Source organism: Pan troglodytes, chromosome 4 (assembly GCF_028858775.2).
Source record: "Pan troglodytes isolate AG18354 chromosome 4, NHGRI_mPanTro3-v2.0_pri, whole genome shotgun sequence".
NCBI classification, from domain to species: domain Eukaryota; kingdom Metazoa; phylum Chordata; class Mammalia; order Primates; family Hominidae; genus Pan; species Pan troglodytes.
Genome location: NC_072402.2, coordinates 125,779,988 through 125,804,342, shown reverse-complemented (window position 1 = coordinate 125,804,342; position 24,355 = coordinate 125,779,988). Strand labels below are relative to the sequence as shown.

The window sequence follows — 24,355 nt, the reverse complement described above, 5'->3', positions numbered from 1 at the left end:
ACAAATGTTTAAAAATATTTGTTTATTTGGTATACTCAGGTAAATATCCCTTCTTTTTTGTTTGTTTGTTTTTTGCTTTAAAAACTATAAACCCTAGAAATGGTAGCACTTATGGTTTAATTTTAGTGGGAATTTGAAGAGGATCTTTATTGATGTTAAAAAAAATTGTAACCATACATCTCTCTGAAATGAGTTTTTGGATTCAGTAGGATGATTTTATACTTGATGAGAATTCAGATATAGAGCCAGAAGTTACAACTCAGAGTTATACATGGCATAAGTTAAATAATGAACAAGTCTGCAAATTTATTACTAAAATAATATTTTTGTGGGTTTTCTTTGTTTGTTTTACAAACCCTAATAGTATGCCCTCTGAATTTACCAATGCTTAAACTTTTGGAGAATAAATGTGGCATTTTAAGAAACTTTATTCAGATTATTAGAAACTGTAGAAGTAAAAACCTTCTACGGTTGAGCTAGATCTCATTATAATGCAAAGTTTTGACATTAGCCATTTCTGCAACCTGCAGTGCTATTTTTCCGGTTCAGTAACCACTAACTGGCCATCTCAAAACCTATTCCTCTTTTTATTCCTATTAAGTCCCTCCCTCCCCCGCCTCTGCCCAGCCACTTATCCTGCCTCTCTGTACCATTGATTTATGGTGCAGCTCACTCTGACCTTTCTCCACCAGCTGCTGACCAGGCACTGAGACATCTCAAGGGAATACAAAATCCTGGGGGCTCATAGAATCAGTGCAGTCTGTCTATCTATCATCTACCAAATTTCTCTCTTCATTGGCTTTAGCTACAGAGCATTCTTCCATTGTTGGATACATGTTGATGTTTATGTTGTATAATAAATACAGTTAACATCTTTTTATATCAACACCAAGTTTCTATTTTTCACAGATTTTACCCAGATCATCATCAGTTTATGTATTCTTTCTTGACCCTCAAACAGTTACCTGAAAACTAATCTAAATCAGAATCATGCATCAGAAAACTTAAAATTTTTTAACTTTGCCTCAGGATTTTTATTACCGCTTTCCTTAATTCTCAGCTGATTTATATTGATTTTACAATTCTGCAGAGAAAATGCCAGATTATTTGGAAGATAATAGCACGGTTTCATCAGCTGCTGAATGAATACAGATAAGGAAAGAAAGAACTATAACTTAAGGAGCACCTGATTTATAAGCAAAAGACAAGCACTTCAGACTGATTAGCCAACAGCTGTCTTCATTTTTCTGAGGAAAATCTTTGGAATATAGTATCATAGTCTCCTAACTTTAGCATACTGATGTGGACATCAGAACAGGTAACTTTTAGATAACCAAAGGCTGTGAAGGGCTAAAAATCGAGGGCATTCTGAATCATGCTTCGCTTGAAATTATAAGTTGAGCCATGATGAATACTCTAAGATAAACTAAAAATCTCTGTTGAGAAATGTAGACAAGAAAGGAAAGTTAGGTAATCAGAAAACCCAAATATGTAGACAGAACATTGTTCAAAAGCATGCCTGAATTAACACTGATGAGCTGTCTGTGTTTCTATAATTCCCAGACGTACTTGCAAGCTATATACTTTCAGTTGGTATCATATTTTATGTGTGACATTCATAGTTAGAAACATTGTCATGATTTAATCACTTGCTCTTGGAGAAGAAGCTAGAGAGAAATAAAGTTTTGGGAACTTTATTTTCTTTTTAACTTTTAGGTTTGGGAGTACATGTAAAGGTTTGTTACATAGGTAAACACATGTCACGGGGGTTTGTTGTACATATTATTTCATCACCCAGGTATTAAGCTCAGTACCCAATAGTTATATTTTCTGCTCCTCTCTCTCCTCCCACCTTACCTCCTCAAGTAGACCCCAGTGTCTGTTGTTTCCTACATTGTGTTCATAAGTTCTTATCATTTCTATCCCACTTATACGTGAGAACATGTGGTATTTGGTTTTCTGTTCCTGCATTAGTTTGCTAAGGATGATAGCCTCCAGCTCTATCCATGATCCCACAAAAGACATGATCTTGTTCTTTTTTATGGCTGCATAGCATTCCATGGTATATATATACCACATTTTCTTTATCCAGTCTGTCATTGATGGGCATTTAGGTTGATTCCACATCTTTGCTATTGTGAATAGTGCTGCAGTGAACATTCGTGTACATGTGTCTTTATGGTAGAATGATTTATATTCCTCTGGGTATATACCCAGTGATGAGATTGTTGGGCCAAATGGTAGTTCTGCTTTTAGCTCTTTGAGGAATCACCATACTGCTTTCCACAATGGTTGAGCTAATGTACATTCCCACCAACAGTGTATAAGTGTTCCCTTTTCTCCATAATCTTGCCAGCATCTTTTTTGTTTTGTTTTGTTTTGTTTTGACATTTTAGTAATAGCCATTTTGACTGGTGTGAGATAGTATCTCATTGTGGTTTTGATGTGCATTTCTCTAATGATCAGTGATGTTGAGCTTTTTTTAATATGCTTGTTGGCCACATGTATGTCTTCTTTTGAGAAGTGTCTCTTCATGTCCTTTGCCCACTTTTTAATGTGGTTATTTGTTTTCCTCTTATAAATTTGTTTAAGTTCCTTATAGATGCTAGATATTAGACCTTTGTCAAGTGCATAGTTTGCAAATGTTTTCTCGCATTCTGTAGGTTGACTGTTTACTCTGTTGATAGCTTCTTTTGCTGCACAGAAACTCAAGTTTAATTAGATCCTGCTTGTCAATTTTTCCTTTTGTTGCGATTGCTTTTGGTATCTTTGTCATGAAATCTTTGCTCGTTCCTATGTCCAGGATGGTATTGCCTAGGTTGTCTTCCAGGGTTTTTATAGTTTTGGGTTTTACATTTAAGTTTTTAATTCATCTTGAGTTAATTTTTGTATATGGTCTAAGGAAAGGGTCAGCTCCAATCTTCTGCATATGGCTAGCCAGTTTTCCCAGAACCATTTGTTGAATAGGGCATCTTTTCCCCATTGCTTATTTTTGTCAGCTTTGTGAAGATCAGATGGTCATAGATGTGCTGCCTTAGTTCTGGGCTCTGTATTCTGTTCCATTGGTCTGTGTGCCTGTTTTTGTACCAGTACCATGCTGTTTTGGTCACTGTAGCCTTGCAGTATAGTTTGAAGTCGGGTAACATGATGACTCCAGCTTTGTTCTTTTTGTTTAGTATTACCTTGGTTATTCAGGCTATTCTTTGGTTCCATATGAATTTTAAAATAGTTTATTCTAGTTCTGTGAAGAATGTCATTGGTAGTTTGATAGGAATAGCATTGAATCTGTAAATGTTTCGGGCAGTATAGCCATTTTGATTATATTGATTCTTCCTATCCATGAGGATAGGATGTTTTTCCATTTGTTTGTGTCTTCTGTGATTTATTTGAGCAGTATTTTGTAATTCTTATTGTAGAGATCTTTCACCTCCATGGTTAGCTATATTCCTAGGTATTTTATTCTTTTTTTGTGGCAATTGTGAATGGGATTGCCTTTCTGATTTGACTCTTGGCTTGGCTGTTGTTGGTGTATAGGAACGCTAGTAATTGGGACCTCTTTTTAAAAACTATGCTGAAACCATTTATAAAGAGAAAAATTCAAAACATTGAAAAACACGTAATGTTAACCAGCTAATTTCTAGACTTGCTTTTAGATTACATGATCACTCTTTTTAGCAAATGTACTACATTTAATTTTAAGTCTGATAGATTTTTGTCACCACACTGCTGTATTCTGCTAGTGAATGCAAATTATTTAATAGCCTGCCATTAAATTCTTTAACGAATTCATCATCTAAGATTAAGGTGCTAAATGTTCACTCTATTGCTTGGTGGGTTTTCTCTAAACAAAAATTTTACAAACAGCAGAAAAGTTCCATCTAGCTTTGTAAATGAGTCAATGTATCAGTACAAAAATTCCTTGCTTCTGTTGAATTATTCATACTACTGTTATCAGATTAACAATTCTGCCTTCATTTTGTTAGCTCAACTCATTTTTCTGTCACATGAAGAATTTGAAAAAGGCATTTATGTAGTAAATGAGTGAAGTTGAACTGGTTCATCTTTAAGGTCCTTTTAAGGGTTCTACAATAGAACATTAATATTTTCTTTTCCTTCTTTTTTTTTTTTTTTGAGACAGGGCCTCACTCTGTCACCCAGGCTGGAGTGATCATACATAGGTCACTGCAGCCTCAAATCCTGGGCTCAAATGATCCTTTCACCTTAGCTCCTGAGTAGTTAGGACTACAGACCCATCCTAACAACTGTGAGGTAGTATCTCCTTATGGTTTTGATTTGTATTTCCCTGATGATTAGTGATGTTGAGCACCTTTTCATACACCTGTTGGACATTTTTAGTCTTTGGAGAAATGTTTATTCAGGTCCTTTTCCCATTTTAAAATTGGGTTATTCAGATTTTTTTGGCTATTGTGTGAATTTCATATATATTTTGGAGATATATATATATATTTTGTTTGTTTGGTTGGTTTTGTTTTTGTTTTTGTTTTTGAGATGGAATCTCACTCTGTCACCCAGGCTGGAGTGCAGTGGCACGAACTTGGCTCACTGCAAGCTCTGCCTCCTGGGTTCACGCCATTCTCCTGCCTCAGCCTCCCTAGCTGGGACTACAGGCATCCGCCACCACGCCCGGCTAATTTTTTCTGTTTTTTAGTAGAGACGGGTTTTCACCATGTTAGGCAGGATGGTCTCAATCTCCTGACCTCGTGATCTGCTTGCATCCGCCTCCCAAAGTGCTGGGATTACAGGCATGAGCCACCGCGCCTGGCCATATTTTGGATATTAACCACTTATCAGACATATGGTTCACAGATATTTTCTCCCACTCTATAGGTTATCTTTTCATCTTGCTGATTGTTTAGTTTGATGTAGTTTGTCTTGTTTATTTTTGCTTTTGTAGCCTGAGCTTTTCCTATCCAAAAAATCATTGCCAAGGCCACTATTAAGGAGCTTTTCCCCTATTTTATTCTAGAAGTTTCATGGTTTCAGGTCTATGCTTAGGCCTTTAATCCATTTTGAGTTGATTTTTGTGTATAAGATAAGGGTCCAGCTTCATTCTTTTGCATATGGAGTAGCCAACATCTTGACAATCCCTAGAAACTCTGTAAATTTCAGGGGTGAAGATGAGGGGGCAGGGTGGGAGTTAGCATGCAAATTCACAGGCAGGTATCAAGAGAAAATCCTTTTATATCCTTGTAGAGATCCCAACACTGAGACCTTTCCTGGGAAAATGCGCACTCTAAAATTGTATGTGTTTTAATTAAAAACAGTCAAGTCTTACGTATTGGTTTTTATTGCTGCTTTAACAAATTACCACAAACAGTGGCTTAAAACAGCACAAATTTATTATAATTGGTTCTACAGGCCAGAAGCCAGAACATAGGTCTCACTGAGCTAAAAGCAAGGTGTTGGCAGCACTGAGTTCCTTTCTAGGAACTTTCTAGTTCCTTTGTAGGGGAGAATCCATTTTTTTCCCTCAGTTTCTAGAAGTTTATATTCCTTGGTTCATGTATTAATCCATTTTCATACTGCTATAAAGTACTGCCTGAGACTGGGTAACTTATAAAGGAAAGAGGTTTAATTGACCCACAGTTCAGCATGGCTGGGGAAGCCTCAGAAAACTTGCAATCATTGTGGAAGGCAAAGGGGAAGCAAGGTACCTTCTTCACAAGGCAGCAGGAAGGAGAAGTGCCAAGCGAAGGAGGAAGAGCCACTTATAAAACCATCAGATTTCGTGAGAACTCACTCACTATCATGAGAACAGCATGGGGGAAACCACACCCATGATTCAATTAGTGCCACCTGATCTCTCCCTTCACATGTGGGGATTATGGGGATTACAATTTAAGATGAGATGTGGGTGGGAACGCAAAGCCTAACCATATCAGTTCATGGCCCCTTCCTCCATCTTCAAAGCCAGTAACAGTGGGTCTAGTCCTTATGCTGCTATCTCTCTGGTTCTATACAGCCAGGAGAGGTTCTCCACTTTTAAAGACTCAGGTGATTAGATTGAGCCCACCCGGATAATCCAGGATAATTTCCCTGTCTCAAATTTCTTAAATTTATTCACATGTTTTTATTTATTTATTTAAATTTTATTTATACGGAGAGTCAGGGTCTTCCTTTGTTGTCCAGGCAAGTCTTGAACTCCTGGGCTCATGCAGTCCTCCCACTTTTCCCTCCCAAACTTCTGGGATTACAGATGTGAGCCACTGTGCCTGGCCTTATTCAGATCTTGAAAATTCCTTTTGCCGTATAAGGCAACATATTCACAGGTTCCAGGATTAGGCCATGGACAATTTTGGGGAGGTAATTATTCTGCCCACTACACCTTGGGAGGCATTCATTTGCTCACCTTTACTTTCTTTCCTCTCCCTGTCTGTACTGATACCATGGATATTCTATCTTCTCTTCACTTCCTTCTCCAGGCATTCTATTTATTCTCATACATTTGATATTTAATGAGGATGACTTTTTATTACCAACATATGACAAATTGATCACTTTTTGTTAAAATTTCAGTTAACAATGTGAAGTCAGTCAAACTATACTACAAGGCTACAGTAACCAAAACAACATGGTACTGGTACCAAAACAGAGATATAGACCAATGGAACAGAACAAAGCCCTCAGAAATAATGCTGCATATCTACAACCATCTGATCTTTGACAAACCTGACAAAAACAAGAAATGGGGAAACGATTCCCTATTTAATAAATGGTGCTGGGAAAACTGGCTAGCCATATGTAGAAAGCTGAAACTGGATCCCTTCCTTACACGTTATACAAAAATTAATTCAAGATGGATTAAAGACTTAAATGTTAGACCTGAAACCATAAAAACCCTAGAAGAAAACCTAGGCAATGCCATTCAGGACATAGGCATGGGCAAGGACTTCATGTTTAAAACACCAAAAGCAATGGCAACAAAAGCCAAAATTGACAAATGGGATCTAATTAAACCAAAGAGCTTCTGCACAGCAAAAGAAACTACCATCAGAGTGAACAGGCAACCTACAGAATGGGAGAAAATTTTTGCAATCTACTCATCTGACAAAGGGCTAATATCCAGAATCTACAATGAACTCAAACAAATTTACAAGAAAAAAACAAAAACAACCCCATCAAACAGTGGGCGAAGGATATGAATAGACACTTCTCAAAACAAGACATTTTTGCAGCCAAAATACACATGAAAAAATGCTCATCATCACTGGCCATCAGAGAAATGCAAATGAAAACCACAATGAGATACCATCTCACACCAGTTAGAATGGCGATCATTAAAAAGTCAGGAAACAACAGGTGCTGGAGAGGATGTGGAGAAATAGGAACACTTTTACACTGTTTGGTGGGATTGTAAACTAGTTCAACCATTGTGGAAGTCAGTGTGGCGATTCCTCAGGGATCTAGAATTAGAAATACCATTTGACCCAGCAATCCCATTACTGGGTATATACCCAAAGGATTATAAATCATGCTGCTATAAAGACACATACACACGTATGTTTATTGCGGCACTATTCACAATAGCAAAGACTTGGAACCAAGCCAAATGTCCAACAATGATAGACTGGATTAAGAAAATGTGGCACATATACACCATGGAATACTATGCAGCCATAAAAAATGATGAGTTCATGTCCTTTGTAGGGACATGGATGAAGCTGGAAACCATCATCCTCAGCAAACTATGGCAAGGACAAAAAACTAAACACCGCATGTTCTCACTCATAGGTGGGAATTGAGCAATGAGAACACATGGATACAGGAAGGGGAACATCACACACCGGGGCCTGTTGTGGGGTGGGGGGAGGGGGGAGGGATAGCATTAGGAGATATACCTAATGTTAAATGACGAGTTAATGGGTGCAGAACACCAACATGGCACTTGTATACATGTGTAACTAACCTGCACATTGTGCACATGTACCGTAAAACTTAAAAGTATAATAATAATAAAAAAAGTGAAGTCAGTAATCTGTTACTTATTTTCATTTATATGACATGTATATTAGTTATTAAACAGGCAAGGTTTTAGCTGATTTAGTAGGTTGTAACAACTATGTATAAACTGTGCTTATTTTCTTATTAGCTAAAAATGTTGACATAAATAAATGAAGCTTTTAAATCTAGAATGCCTTCTGACTGGGAGAAGAACTGATTTTCTGTTAGAGTCAAGCTGGTTTTCAAAGTTGCTACTCACTTGACTATCCCTATGTAAAAATTGGACTAAAACTTAAAATTTGAAAATTTAAAAAATACTGGGATGGGAGCACGGGATAGGTAATGGAAGGAAATTAGAGTCTTGGGTAAAGTTATTACCCTTATGAGCTATATTTGTCATACAGCCTCTGGTTCATTGCTTTTTAATTTCAAGTCACTAAAGTCTACTCACTTGAAAACATAATGTTGCCAGATAAAATTCAGCATATTCAGTTAAATTTGAATTTCAAATAAACAATAAATAACTTTTTAGTATAAGGATGTCCCATGCATTATTGCAATATTTGGTTAAATACTTCTACCAAAATTGTTACTTATCTGAAATTCAAATTTATCTGAGTATTTTGAATATTTATTTGATAAATATGGCAATCCTATTTGTAACTAAAATTTTCATATCTCTGGCAAAGATCAAGTTAAATTTGTCGTCAATTGTTCTGCTAAATTTCTAAGCACTTGAATTAGGGGTGGGATGATGAAGCCATTCACCATTTAGGGAAAGAAGCTGAGTGCCAACATTTCTTCCTCTTCTTTCCTTTAAGGAAATTTATGAGCAATAAGTTTTCTGGCTTCTTATATTTCACTTTTTCTGTTTGAATCACAGGCCGTCCAATTCAGAAACATTTGCAAGAATATAGAAGGCAATGTAGACCAACCTTGGAGTATGATTTTAAATAAAGATGAGATTAGCTCAGTGTAGTACAATAACACATTTTTATCACTTTTTCAAACCTTTATTTTCAAAAACACTATGTTTAAAGTTGCCACAGATCAAATTTAATTATCACTACCAGCTCTGAAGGAACTGTATTATTTCAGTTCTTGTCACCAGTAGAAATTTTTGATATACCATATGTGGCTTAAAATGAAGAGGTAGCTGGCTTGTTGCTCACACATCCTTGGACTGTCCAAAATGTTAGTTGAATAGGGATTTTTTGGCTTGGGGTTCTCTTAGTAGATGGCTGGAGCTCTTGGATCAAATTTCTTTCTTCATTTTACCTTTGCTACCAACCCTAATGCCTTTTACATCTACATTAGTACATTTTAGGCTTCTCCACTTTGAAATCTTTCACTCTCTAATTTTGCACAGGTTCACTTTCCCAACATATTTTCCATATATGGGCGTGGCATTAACCCTGGATTTTATCATCATAAATTTCCCAGAGAGTAAATGGAGCCATTTTTCCTGTAGGACCACATTCTTATAGCTTCCGTCTTCTCTACTCCTCTATCAGGCCACTAGTATTACTTCACCCAGTGAGTCTTTCTTGACCACCTTGCACTTATTCCCTGCTTGGCTTCCACTCTAACCATTCCAACACTATAGATCACCTTCCATCATGAAAGTAATGACCTGGGCATCAATTTCGTGACCTCACAAACTTTCTTCTTTGGCACCTGATCCTTGACAAAAAGAACTCTGTTAAAGGATAGAAGACACTGTGGGCCAGATCCACTGCAAAGTCAAGTGTGTCATTAAAAGGATTATGAGTATGTCTAGAGTCAGACCAAAGTATGAGAGGCATACAAAATCCAATCAGGACTAAAAGAATGCAAAAATTTTGCAGAGTCCTATCAGACAGTAAGGAAATTAATGGAATCAAGTCAGAGCATGAAGGAAGTTAATTGCAGTCATGGTAAGGATGCAGAATTCTAGCTATCCCAGTTAGGTGATTAAAATTGGTTCGTGAGCTGCATAGACTTGCTGACACAGTTTGTATAAAATAGCTGCAATCTATTTTGTGATTCTGGAAGAATCATGGAAGTATAGATTTCAAGTTCCACTCTCTGGTCTTAAATTTCTGAACAATAAATAACTATCAAGATCTTAGAACTTTGATTTAATAACTTCATTCTATTAATACTTGAGTTGGTAAATCTCCTTCACTAAGTAAATCTCTTGAAACTCAGGAAGGTTTAGAATTAAAATGGATGCAATGAAATAAATGAAACCCATGATACTTAGGCTTTTATATAATAACATTTTACACAATCATTAGGAAAATATGTGTATGTGTTATTTAATCTAAGAGATTACACATGTCACTTTCATTTGAAATATGTATTTGGTTTAGATATGTGACTTAAGAGGAAAAATATAAGATAATTTGAATAAATTATTAAAATCAGTTTCGGAATATTTATGAACAATCGTGATTCATATTTTCATAGAAATAATTTATTAGCTCTATAGAAGTGATGAAGGAGCTGTGGAAGGCCTTACTTTTTAGGGTATAGGTGTACCTGTGCAGACACTTGAAATGCTTGCAAAAAATCAAATCTATTGAATTTATAATTTAAAATGTGGCAAAGTGTAATTAAGTATTTAAACAGAATTATTTACATGATTGTAATCTGTTCAACATGAGTTACTTGAACTCATGTTCAGTTAAAAACAACAATAAAAGAACATCTGAAAGTGATTATTCTTATTTTATACAAAAATATTAGATTTTTTAAGTGAAAGATTTGGATGTTGACCTCAAAGGTTTAAGAATATCTTACCTTTAAAAATATCTGAATATTAATTTGAAACCTAAATAACTATAAATAGCCCTTTCTGAGCACAAACTGAAACACTCAACCTAACCCTTAACAATCGCACTTCCCTACTTTTTTTCCACTGTCAGAATATGCTAAACACTTTTTTGTTTTACCCCAAATACTTCTTTTTTGTCCAAACCCAGTTGAGGTTCTGCCTCAGATATTAGAATATATTTCCTAAAATGTAGCTGTCAATGATTGCTTCTTGTTTTGACATTTTAGTACCCTTTTTCTCTTCTTTTATTCACTTTAGACTTAATAATTTTTCAGTCAGAACAACTCATTTGTTAATTCACCTAAAGGAATATATTTGCATCTTTATATCTTGTTTGGTATTGGGTAGACCAGTTGTTTACGTCAAATCCTTTACTGAATGATTTAGGTATTTCAATAATTCATCAAATGTTTGCTTTTTACACTTTCTGGAGGTATAATTTGCATGCCATAGTTTTTTCCCATTGAAAGTGCACAATTCAATAATTTTTAGTAAATTTAGTAATTATTCTACTTGGGTGCAGCAATTCAACAGTACTCTCAGTGACCATTGCTCTTTGTATCTTTCCCTTCTGCCACCCTCAGTGGTTTGATTTTCTTTCTAAGGTTTGTCTAAGGCAAGTTTGCAGTACACCTATGATAGCTCCAGGAACTGCATCTTCAAAGTTATGCATTCACAACCAGAAGAAGATATAGTCCTTCTCACTGTTTCTTTTTTTATTAAGGATCAAAATTCCTTCCAGAAATCCCCATAGAAATTTCCCTTATATTTATTTGATTGATACTAGGTCACATGCTTATTCCTGATTTGGTAACCCAGTGGGTTACAATGCTCACTTAGACCAATTATACTGTATACCCAGCCTTCATCACCTAGGGCTGGGTGAGAAATAGGAGATATATTATTTTGAATCTCACTATTATGATTCCTTTGACAATCTTTAGAATTCATGTTGGGACTTTCAGTTTATCTTGCTAATCCTCTGTTTCCTGCTTGGTAAAACAAGGGGACTGGAGTTAGACTAGGGTCAGGAAAATCTCTGAAGATTCCTTCCAGTGCAAAAGACTTGTTGGTCCCTTAGAGTTTTTCACAGTTTCCCTTATCCATTCCAATGGGGCTTGTAGGGAGCCTAGCTCCATTCTAATTTGATTCTAGGAACTACAATCAAAGTGTAGAGGTGAGGAAGAAGTGTTTCTTTTCATTTATCTTTAACCAAATCTACTTTTTTCTCCATCTGACTTTGCTTGGAGCCATAGGCTTGTATTATCTTGGATTATAATATACTTCTATTTAGATAGCATTGAAAAAATTGAAATCAGGGTGTTCAGTGTTAAAACCCCCTGGTTTAAAATATGTCTTTGTGGTTTGGCTTATCTGCTATTTTATTTTAATTAATTTATTTTTCTTTTTCTTGCAGCCACAGCAATTGTCTGCTATTTTAAAAGCACTGTGATGCTTAAATATTCCAGCTGCTACATCGGACAGGTGTCTGATGATCCTGAGAACAGTCATCAAAAAATAGAACTTGAGCCTGGAATACATTCTCTGGCATAGCCATAGTCAATCACCAGTATAATTAATGTAAATGGACACTGGATAGCTTTTTTGTGAATTCTGATGCAGCACAAAGAGACTTTAATTGTTTCCAAAAAGAAAATGTCTGAGATTAAAATCTAGAGTTTTATGACTTAGAGGAAATTTTATAGCTTTACTCCAAAAAGGGTAAGGCACAAAATATTCTGTGCCAAAGGATGCATATTTGGTATTTTTCCTATGAATCCCTTAGTGTAAGTGGCATGATGAGATTTTCTTGGTTTCAACACAAATGATGTGTTGAGGTAGTGTTGAGGCTGAGAGGCGGGTGGGATGGGTCTTGGAGAAGGAAAAGATTTGTTTTGCAAGGTTTGTGGAGAGCTGATGTGGTAGTGAGGCTAAGACAAGGGGTATTTACTTGCTACTTACATTGAGTCCACTAACATCTGCAGCACTTTGCTTGCATTATCCACGCAATTATCATGGGAAACCTATAAAATAAGTATTCCTCTCCTCATTTTACAAATAGGGAAGCAGATAAGATTTAGAAAATTTCCCAAGCTCACACAATTATTAAATGACAGAACTAGGACTCAAACCCAGGTTTGATTAATTTTAGAGACATGTTTTTAACCACTTGGACACTGCCAACCATGGAATTGTTGGTATGAAAAAAACGTACTCTTGAGTTATATTATCCATGGTCTTAATATCAGAGAAGTGCAGTTGAGTCGCTATTAAAGAATATGGTAAAATTATAAAATGGATACTACACAAAGGTATAAAAATATTATAAATACTTATGTTTGGGGTAAAAGGATCAAAGTAGCCATGCTCAGTGGAAGGGTAAGGAACTCTTAGCAGAGATTGATTAATTGGGAGATAATTGATTAATTGGGAGTTGATTAATTGGGATTTATTAATTTGGGAGTAGGTAGGAAGACAGGAAGTTGTATAAAATAAGGGAGAGATAACTTAGTACCTGGAAAAAAAGAAATGGAAATAGGTAGAAGCTAAGAGTTCAATTAAAAAAAGGAATAAAAGATATTGGAAGGGAACAATGAATGTAGCATGGAAGATCCAAGATGATGGGAGTTCAGGGGCTAATTACAGCTATGGGAAAACAGTAATGTATAAGCTGGAAGCCAGAGATAAGAGCCATGTAAATGAAGAAGTTGGGCCCCAATAGGAAAGAATTATAAGGACTAGAAGGAGCAGGAGCCATGTGGAAAAATATCATGTAGTACTTTTAAGCTTGATCTGTCATCTGTAGCAAAACCAGCATGCTTGAGTACTGAATTGACCTGACTGAACTATGTTGAAATGTACTGTGGTTTTATATCCATATGCACTTGGTCTGTGGAGTTGTGGGAAAAGCATCAGTGAGTAGGAAGCCCAAGGATTTGGGTCAAGTATTAAATATGCTATTTACTGTCTAGCTATGTGACCTTATATAAGTCACTTGTGGTCTCTGAGCCTTCATGTATTCATCCATAAGATGAGTTGTTGTTTATATTAAATGGGATGTGGTATGTTAAAGAGCTGAATGCATAGTGATACAGAATTACTTTCTGTAATACTATTTTTTAAATATTTTAAATGAAAAATTAATGAACTTATAAATTAAAAGATTCAAAAGGGATAAAAAGGTATACAATGAAAAGCAATTCTCCTTCCCACCAGTAACTCTGTCCTACTCCTTAGGACATTCACCATAAACAGATATCCTGAATTCTTCTAGAAATATTATATATAAAATCTCCTTATTTTTCTTTTTTACTATTTTAAAGGGGATAAACTAAACTTTGCCTTTTTTCATATAATAATATATTCTGGAGATCATTTTCTAAAAGCACAGGTAAACATACCTCATTATTATAAAGGTTTGAAAATATCAATTTATTTGACCTGTCCCCTCTCGATAGATAATTAGATTGTATCCATCCCTTTGGTTATTACCAACAGACACTAATCACTTACCATGTACATATAGCCTGTTTTTTAGCATTGTTAGACAAAGTAGGCATATTCCTTTCCATCCAAGAACTCATAACCTAGTAATTGTAGTTGGCTGATAGCTCATTGCCCGTACACAAGGACCTAACACAACCTCTTGAATAAACATCCCCCTTATTCAGAAATGCCTTTTCCTATTTCCATATTGCAACTTTGCTTACAAATTTCCAATCTGTCTTTCTGTTTACAGAAGATATACAAAATTCCTTTTGTATGATCTCTTTATATCTCTTGATTTTCTTTTGTGTTTGCTACCAAAGGGCCTGCACATAGTGAGAAGATTGTGCATGATCTGTGGGCTCTACCACACCTGGAATTAGGGATCACCAATATGAGAAAAAAAATTGGAGGTACAAATAGCATTATCATATGTAATTGGCATATAAATTACAGATGTATCTATGACTAAAAACCCTGTGGATATAAACCAAATGCAGATAAATATAATAAAATATATAAAAATATAATCAAATAATGATAGTGCTATTCAAATACTTCAAATTTGCACAGTGATTTATTTCTTAAAAGATGTTAACACATGTGAGCCAATACACTCAGGTCACTGGATAAATAAACAGATTCTTGCAAGTGCTTTGGAAATGAAACTTTTTTTATCATTTTAATTTTGAAGAAATAAACTTTAGAATTTTAGAGTCATAGAATTTTAGTGGTAGGAGGAAATTGACAGTTTAATCTAGTGGTTCTTAAAAAGTTTTATGGGTCTTAGATCCCTTTGAGAATCTAATAAAAGCTATGTTCTCTTTCCCAGAAAAATAAAATTTATGATATACTTTTGAAGAGTCCATAGATGCCCTGAAGCAAATTCACTGCCCTGTAGAGCAGTATTTTGCTTTGTTTTCAAACAGCTTTATTAGGATGTAATTTAATGCCATAAAATTCATCCATTTTAAATGCGCAACTTAATGAATTTTAGTATATTTACAGAGGTGTCCAACCACCACCACAATCTAATTTTATAACATTTCCATCACCCTAAAAAAAATTTTTAAGTCAATTTACAGTCACTCCCCATTCCTACTTCTAGCCCTACACAACCACTAATCTATTTTCTGTCTCTCTATATTTGTAGCTCAGAATTTTAAAAACATTTCAGTTCTATTAACAATAAGAAATATGTTTAACACCCAACTCACAGATAGAACAAAAGTTTATAGACAAATAGTCTTGTTCTGTGCAATGTATTCTTAAGTATTCCAATCCATTACAAAAATTGGTTTTATTACAAAAATTGGTTTTATGACCAACCAAATGGTTACAAACCCAATTTGACCAACTCTGTCCTAGAGAGTCTACCCTAGCTGAAAACCCAGCCCAACCTAACCCTGAAGCAGATGGCTCCTTTGTTTAACAGCTGAAGAAACAGGCCCAGCAATGTGACTTGCTCAAGACAAAAGCCAGGTCATAGCAGAGTGATAATGCTATTTAAATTCTTCAAATTTGCACAGTGGATTAGAATTCAGTTCTCTTTTGTCCTAGAGCACTTCATTATTTGTTCTACTCTTGATTTCCATGACCTAGGAACAAGCACAAAAGGGGTTTATAAGAAGCCACAACAAATTGATATGTGATCAGGAGAAAAAATATTTAGTGTGTTACAGTTTAAGGCAGGAGAGGAGAAACTTGATTCTTCCTGGAGAAGTGGGGTGCATGGATGGTGAAGCAGTATGGGGCTGCTCTGGACCACAGGAGGAAGGCACACCTGCTGCAAGGTGACCAAAAGCACGCCCTGGTGGAGGCCACAGCTTGAGGCTAATTGCCCTTCATCGTGTTCAGGTTATTAGAGTTGAAGTCAAACAGCCTTTTCCACTGAGGTATCTCTTGTGGCTCTGTTGCTCAGAAGGTTCTGGCATGTTTATAATCTTCTGCAGTGACTCTGCAGTACCAGCAGAAGTTCTTTCTTTTGCTTTCTGTGGTGCCTACAGGCTGTCAGCCCATCTGCATTCAGAGCATATGCCTACAGTGCATCTTCATTCTTGTCTGCCTTTGCTGTGGGTTGAAATGTTATCTCTCCATATATTGCTGAATATTCACTGTGATGCTTGTGAAACCTACTGCCTTCCATTCATATTTTGGATAGCAAGCAGCAAATTGGAGGGTAATGGTAGGTGCAGGGTTAAGAATTCAGTTGTTCAGCAGATAATCACACAAATGATTGAGAATAACACTGAAGATGGCAATAAAGGAAAGGTATAGGGCCCCCTGAGAACATATAACGGGGGTACCTGGCCAGGCCCGATGAGTGATGAAATCTAAGCTTTTGATCATTATAGTTTACAAGATGGAAGACAGGCATGTTTTACATTTATGAAGGGCCCAAAGACCCTCATTTTTTAGTTTTAAAAGTGTCTACGTTTTCCAAAAATAGGTGAATGAAGTACAATGAGAGCAGCTATCAGCTTCTTTGGGCAGAGAAATGTATGATTAACCTTTGTTTTTGAGAAAGGTATTTGTGGAGAGAAGTCACAAAGGGTGAGGATTCCATTTCAGATTTCAATCCTAGATTGAAGAGGAATGGGGCTTAGGGGGAGACAGAGAAAGTACTGTTTATCTTCTTGCCAGAGGGAAGAACCAGACATGTGGGAACTAAATGCAATCTAGCTTGAGCAGAGTGTGAAGAGACTTGGGGAATGAAAAAAAGAAAAAAAAAGAAAGAGAATGCAAAGTTCTTGTAGAAAATTAAGAAAACCAGGAAATACAGGATTCCAGCATGGTGAAAGAGAACTGACAGTTAAGTCAGGAGAATAGAAAGTGAATCCCTGTATGTGGCTATATGCAGATTTGGTGTGACCTATTTCTTGTCTTTCTCTAGCACAACAGTTGGCTTGGAAAGCCTAAAAAGACTTGTTGAGCCCATTTGTTGGGAAAGGAAGGGATTCTGGAGGATATTTGGGCAATAAGGTCCTAGGGGGGAAAAATCCCAGACAGACTTGAAGCATTGTCATTCACCTTTTCCCAGTAACTTCTGTGACTTTAAATGAGCAATAAGTATTTAAAAGTATTTAAAACATTACCAAGATGGGACCAACAATGGGAAGTCTCTGAATCATGGTTGTCATTAATAGGAAGATGAATTGTAGGCTACTGGTGGCACACATCTTATTAGAATGGAGAAGAATGTATTTGCCTGGTCTAGAGTTCTATGAACTGGACATGGGAGGTATGAAGAGAACATGAAGAGAAACATCCAGACTAACTATCTATGGAAGAGCTGGTTAACAGGAAAACATTATGGGAGCTTCTCAGGTTTTGACAAGTGAAAATAGGCAGGGAAGCCAAAAATAACACTGAAGCCTTAAACATCCATCCCTTAGGTGATATGGACGTAGCAAACAAGATGAACAAAATAAGCCTAAGACCATAATCAGCAAGCGTGAATTCAGATGCATCAGTTGGTCTACTGTGCCAGAGCCCTCAAGTGGAAAAGTACAGTGGCAAAGCAGGGAGAGGGGAGAGGTGATGTGTGTCAGGATGCTGCATACCTGGAAGAGAATCCTTCTACCTGCTGGTGCAAGCACACTGCAGGACAGGAGAAAGGTTGAAAAGAAAAAAGAAAAACAGTCCATTGTTTTACAAGTAGAGTTGAGGCTCTCTGATGAGATAGATAAAATGAACAATGCATTCCTGAAGCAGATTCTAAAATTGTCACAGAAAAAAAAATATACAGTAGTGATAGAGAGTTTCAGCCAGCTGATCATCTGCATGGATGTCTCAATTGGCTGAAGTTAACCAAGTTCTTATCTGGCTTTATTCACAATTATATGCACCAAAAAAGTCAGTTACATAAGCCAGTGTATTATCTGTCATTATCTGTCATCCAGTGTAAATAATTTCATGATGTTAGTCCATTTGAATAGTATGTTGGTCTCCTTTCCACCTGGAGAACCATAAGACTAACAAGAACTTGCAACTCTCCCAAAATCCAAATAAAACATATGTCTGATAGTCAGTTGACTGAAACAATAAAATAATCTAAAATGTTATTTTCCTAATTTAGTAAATTCTTTTCTATTTGTCATTCAGATAGCTCTGGAGTCTTCACTCCCCTTTTTGCCTTGTAATGGAGGAGGTTTATGATTTTCCATTCATATTACATGAAATGTGGAGAAGAGAGTAAGGAGCAATGAAGGAAGGAAAAATGGTGTACAAAACATGATTCTTCAGAATAGTATTTCAGTAAGTAATGAGAATGTGAAGAAGCAAGTTTGGCTGTAGTTGGCTATAGTGCTTAAGAAGGGAAGTAATGGGAAGTAATTTTGGATAAATAGTTGGCAGTCAGACTGTGGAAGCCTTGAGCGCCAAGCTAAATTGTTTGAATTTTATATTTGGGGTATAGGAAGTCTTAAAATATTTGAGCAGGAAGTGTCAAAATGAGAATGATTTTTAGGAGTGCTAATTTGGGTGCCATAGCTAGGAAAAATTTGTGGGCCAAAGCGATTAGGAGATACTAAAAACAGGGGAAACCAGACAGGAGAATATTACACTAGAGCAAGCACAAGGTGAGAAAAGGCTGAACTAGATTGATGATAGTGCCAATGGGAAAGAGAGATTATGCAAAAAAAGAATTGTTAGGGCTTGGTAAAGGACAGAGAAGTGAGATTATTCTGAAGTTTTGAGCCCAGGTGACCAGAATAATGAAAGGGAAGATTGAAAAAATTATTAATATATGACTTATTGGTGATGGCAGAAAACCCAAGTGTAGAAGTTTAAGAAGCAATTTAAGATATGGGAGGGCAGATAAGGTCAGACTTTGGAGATATAAATATAGATTTTGAATTTATTTTCATAGGGAGTTAACGGTTGAAGCTACAATAATATGAGCTTTACCTAAAATATCCATGCCATTAGAACTATTTTTGCCAAATTATTTTTTCCAGTGAATATGGTCTACAGTAGTTTTTCATGTTTGTTATAGCCAGAGTTCAGTTTTAGATAAGAGTCTGGCCTGTTTAAGCTGAAAGATATTTGGCTATTAAGAGGTTTGTGAAATCATTGTGACAGAGGGAGCTGAAGAAACAGGGTCTAGGTTGAGCTTCCAGGAATGACTCTCAAACCTTATTAGAGAACTGGGCATCCGGGTGAGCTGCTGCCACCTCCTCCACCAGGGCCAGGAAGACCCTGGATCAGGAAGCCTGGGTTACTGCGGCTGACCATGAGACAATGCTGCCTCCAGCACAGACCTTTCTAGGAATATGTACGTTGAACTCTACCTTTCTCTTCATGCAAGTCCTTCTGAATTGAAACCTAAAACCTGAATGTAAAAGGACCAAGAGATGTTGTTTTTTAGCTTTCCAGCTTCTGCATGCTAGAAGAGAGTTGGCATAAATGTTGAGTAAACCAATCCATAATATTCAACAATGTGTCTCAGCCTCATTTCACAGTAAATATCTAGAATCAAGTTGAAATTTGAGAGTTTATATGATTCTCTTAATCAGACCAATGAGACTGCAATACTGATCTTTCTGTGGGCACAATATCATGTTGTTCACTGTGTTTTCAGCATATTATTTATAGGGCTACTAGTTGAGGGATGACAATAAAGACCAAGAATCAGAGGTTGCATCCAGTCTCAAAAGGAAAGTGTGCCATCATTAATTTATAATGCCTGCCTAGGGGGAGGAAAGGGAGGGGAGGGGGCAGTGGCTTCTTCTATTTGCCACCTCCATACTAGATCACTGCTTCATTAGTGATATTCTTATTGCTTTGTCTGTCACTGTAGAATACTTTCCTTACATGTTAGAAGAAACAGACACTCTAACATTTTGGCGAATAGGTTTTTTTTTTTTTTTTAACCAGTAGTTTTTTCTTTTAGAAAACTAGTAGAACACATACTAAGTCCTAAGCACCCTGAGTGTATTATGTGATCTTAACTATTTTATTTTTTAACTCTAGATTTATCCAGTGGTGTCCTCCCCTCCCTCTCCCTCAGTTCCTCTATGACTCATCTGCTGATTTTATCTTATCTTTTTCCTAAGCTGCTTCCTTGGAAGGATCAGTCCCCTCAGTAGAATGCTTTTTGGAAATGCCATGAGGGCCAGGCAGTGTGGGGCAAACCTGGAAATGTGCGCAACTTTCAACTTCCAAGAAAGGGAGCATCAGTGGCCTGAGGGGGTGAACTTTTCTGCTGCTACCAGGATACCTGGGAGATTTAATCTTAACTTTTCTAAATGTCTCTCTCTTCCCCTCTTTACTCATCTGTCAAGGTTACCTTCTTTCTGACACTTCATTGATGACCTTCTCCCAGCCCCACTCCAGACAAAATTAGCCACTCCTTTCTCTGTACTGTCTTATAGAGTACACCTTCTGCTGTAGCAAATAGCATATTACATTTTGGTTATTCATGTACATGTCATTTTCAAATCGAGCTATTCAAAGGCAGAAACTGTCATCTTAAAACCATAATGTATTGAGTATTTTACATATATTATCTCATTCAGTTTTTATAATAAACCTAAGAGGAAACAAGCTTGGGGGTTAAATATCATGCTCCACTGAAATGTAATTACTCAGCAAAAATAGGGCTTGAAACTAGCTCAGGATTTATATCTATACCTAGCACAGTGCTTGGCATCAGGTGTGTAGAGGGTCAATAAATGCCCAACAAGTAAGTAATTAAATGTACAAACTGTATGTTACAAGAAAGTCTTTTGGCCATCAGATGAAAACAAGTCCTTTCAGTTACTCCCCACAGCTGTGAGTATGCTGTGGACTTTAATTCAAACCAGACCTTAATACCTAGGAGAAGAAGGATATATCACAAAGCCGAATTACCGGGAACAATGCTGTAACCACCTCAGTTAAGGTCATCTACCGAGCTTGGCCTTCCCAATAATGTTGTTGACATCAGAAAAATCATTTAAAGATTCAATTTAAAATGTTAATACTGCAGTGTCAGAAACATACAAACATGAAACAAGAAAAAAAGCCTTCCTTCCATTGTGTGAAATGAGCTTTGTCATGCCCTGTGTTCAGATGGAAGATTTTCTTTTGCTAAAATATTAAGACCTACTTAATGAACTTTGACAAAGCAATGCACTTTTCCAAGTTTGCATAGTTTGCATGGTTATCTGTTTTTGGTACCACTATCTCCTGTGTTCCTGAAGGAGTTTCTTGCCATGATTTGAATGAATAAAGATCTTTTCGAACTAAGATGTTTTAGATCTAACGTTTTTTGTCTGCTGGCATTATTCATAAATGGCAGCCAGGTGCCTGAGCTATTTTTTGGCTTTCCTTTTCTGCTCCAAAGTGGGTTTTTCCATCAATAGGTCTTCTTCCACATTTACCATCCATTGGGGTGGAGGTTGGGAGTGGCTGTGTGCTTCCAGGGTGCTGTGCTGGGAATGCTGGACACTATTCCCCTGTGTTCATGAGCTCACCCTGTTTCCATGTGTCACTGCACACGTGTTGGATCCTGGTGGAAAAATAGTTTGGTTCAAATGGAAATAGCAGGAAGTAGGACAGCTGCATTTCAAAGCTTTTCATTTCCTTTTCCTCAGCATCCAGCATATGGCTCACAATAGGGTTACTGAGTATATAGTTCTGCATAGTTTCTCCCTGCCTTTACCTTTCTGTTTTGCTCCTTTGCTATCACCACTCCTAACCTTAAAGCCAAATAGTATTCCCAATGTCTGTCTCTTGGGAATATTAGTTTTATCTTAATAAAAATTTTCTTAAAAATCTGAACTCTTAGGAATTCTACTCATATACCCTCAGATTCTTTTTTAATGTGATTATCCACTGTAAGACTTTTTTTTTTAAAAAAAATCTTTTTTTGGGAGTGGGAAAAGGTTTGGGAAGAGGCAGTGTGATTTTTGACAGTCTTGTGGTAGTAGGAGTGGAGAGATTTGGTTTCTGGTCCTAGTTCTGCCTCTATCTAAATGACTATTTCAGACAAGTCATTTAAACATTCAGGGTCTGTAGAACAAGAGAGTTGAAGGCTAAAGAGATGATCTTTAAAATCCTTTCCAGATTTTTTTTTTTTAAAAAAGATCCTGGGATTTTATCCATCTAGTTTTAGATTTTTTTTTTTTTTTTTTTTTTTGGTTTCCCAGAATTTGAGTGAAGTAGAATTTAGAGGAGGTACAAAGTGTGAACAGAACTATTTTTATATGAGAAGGATTTTCTACCATAACACATTCTCTATTGATTTGTGGTTCTGTACTTTCTCTGTGAATTAAATTCTTCAAAATTATCCATAGTTCCCAGTATATTTAGAGCCATTGGAATATAATTAGATCGATCTAAATGACTCTCAGATTGACCACTCAATTATTTCTGGAGCTATCATAGTTTATTGAAAACAGGGTCTTAGTGTCTTCCTGAGAAGAAATAGAATAATTTATTTTAAGAAACTTACTGGAATTTCTTAAGTTTGTGCTCGGAGTTTGCGCTCAAGATTCTAGCTTCTCCTCCCCTCCTCCCCACCTTTATTCTTATAGTGTATTTACTACTTACCTTCAACAAATCGATTCATCTCTCTGGGCCACAGGCTACCCAGTTAAAGAACAGTGGTATATTTCAAAATTATCTGGAATGTAAGGGCTACCGAGTTAAACTCTGTAACATGTTTTAAGTAGTCTGATAAAAACTGATAAAGACAATGTCTTATTTTAGTCTCATTTTCCTCTTCATGCTATTAAAGACATTCAGTATGAGAAATGCTATTTCTGTTTTCCAAGTAGAATTTTTGAAAATGTTGACTATAGTAGCAAATTTTTTAAAAGAAAAGTCCATCAGGCATTTATTGAGCATAAGCATTAACATTATTTATTAAATTTCAAATCATTAGCATTGCATTTTTTTTTCTGGGCACTATCAAATTTCCTTTTATATCTTGGTGATTAAATGTATCCTATATCTACTAACAAGAGGGCGACTTCATTTTGTGCCAGACAGAAACTCTAATTCTCCCTAGAGACTTTAGAGTGTTTCATTTTATGTACAGTGAATCAGAAGGGCCCCTTTCTTCATTTTATAAACACTACTTTTATGCAAGTATCTTTATTCCCTGGCCTAACTGAGCCATAGGTGTCCTTTAAAGTTGAATAGCACCCATTATTGATAAACATAATATTTATAGAGATATTATTAATAATAATCTAGGAATCTGTTCTTTACATTTGGCAGCTGAATTTTCAAATCCACGCCTTTGCAGATTAAATACTTATATCTTGCCATGAATAGTATAAAACATCAAAGACTTATTTTGCTTTGAAATGGTCAACATGTTAACTAACCACATTATTAGCATCTAGATCCTTTATTGTTTTATTTTTTCATGGTTTTCAAATTTTACACCAATTCTATGTAACAAGCCTGCACATCCTGCACATGTACCCCAAAACTTAAAATAAAATAAAAATAAAAATAAAATTCTGCTAGATCAGTGAGATGAGCATTTTACCTGCCAATATGTGGTAGTGCAAGGGTAAATCCTGGTTTAGGGGGACCTGAACCTTACATAATTGGGGGTGGGAGAGGACTCTCTAAGAAAAAGAACACAAAGTAGTTACGATAGTGATACATACGTAGAAAAAGAAATCACACACACAAGTTTAAAAGAGCTGACAAATACCACAAATTAAATTAACTTCCTGAAATTAAACTGTCCTTTTCCCAGTATTTTGGGATGTAAGCTCTTTGATTACCTCTTTACATGTCAACGATTTTTAAATTTTATATCATTTTCTATAAAGAGAATAGAATAAACTTTTCTCTAGCATGATTGATACAAATTTGTTCTTAGTTGTTTAAAAAGATTTATTTTATTTCTACAACCCATGATTGATTGTGTAAAATTATGGATTTTTGTCTGTGGATTCTGAACCTAAAACTCTATTCACTTTAAGGAAAACCTAACTCTGACCAAGTGCCTGGTCTTTTGACTTTGGAAATAATGTTCTTTATATCCCTGGTCCAGGTGTGAACATTCCCTTGGGGCACCAGTGCATGGTGCTGATGTGGCAGTATCTGATGTCATTTTGTAGAAATAAGGCCTCTCTCTTTCCC

General features: G+C 36.2%; 1 long non-coding RNA gene across 1 annotated transcript in view; it reads left to right on the top strand.

The window, feature by feature from the left end:
• The window catches only part of LOC104006546 (uncharacterized), a 58,830-nt gene extending 46,495 nt beyond the window's left edge, over positions 1-12,335 (top strand). The window contains exon 3 of the long non-coding RNA XR_010157325.1: positions 12,198-12,335. This is a non-coding gene — a long non-coding RNA (uncharacterized LOC104006546). The remainder of the gene's footprint in view (positions 1-12,197) is intronic.
• Positions 12,336-24,355: the final 12,020 nt, after the last annotated feature.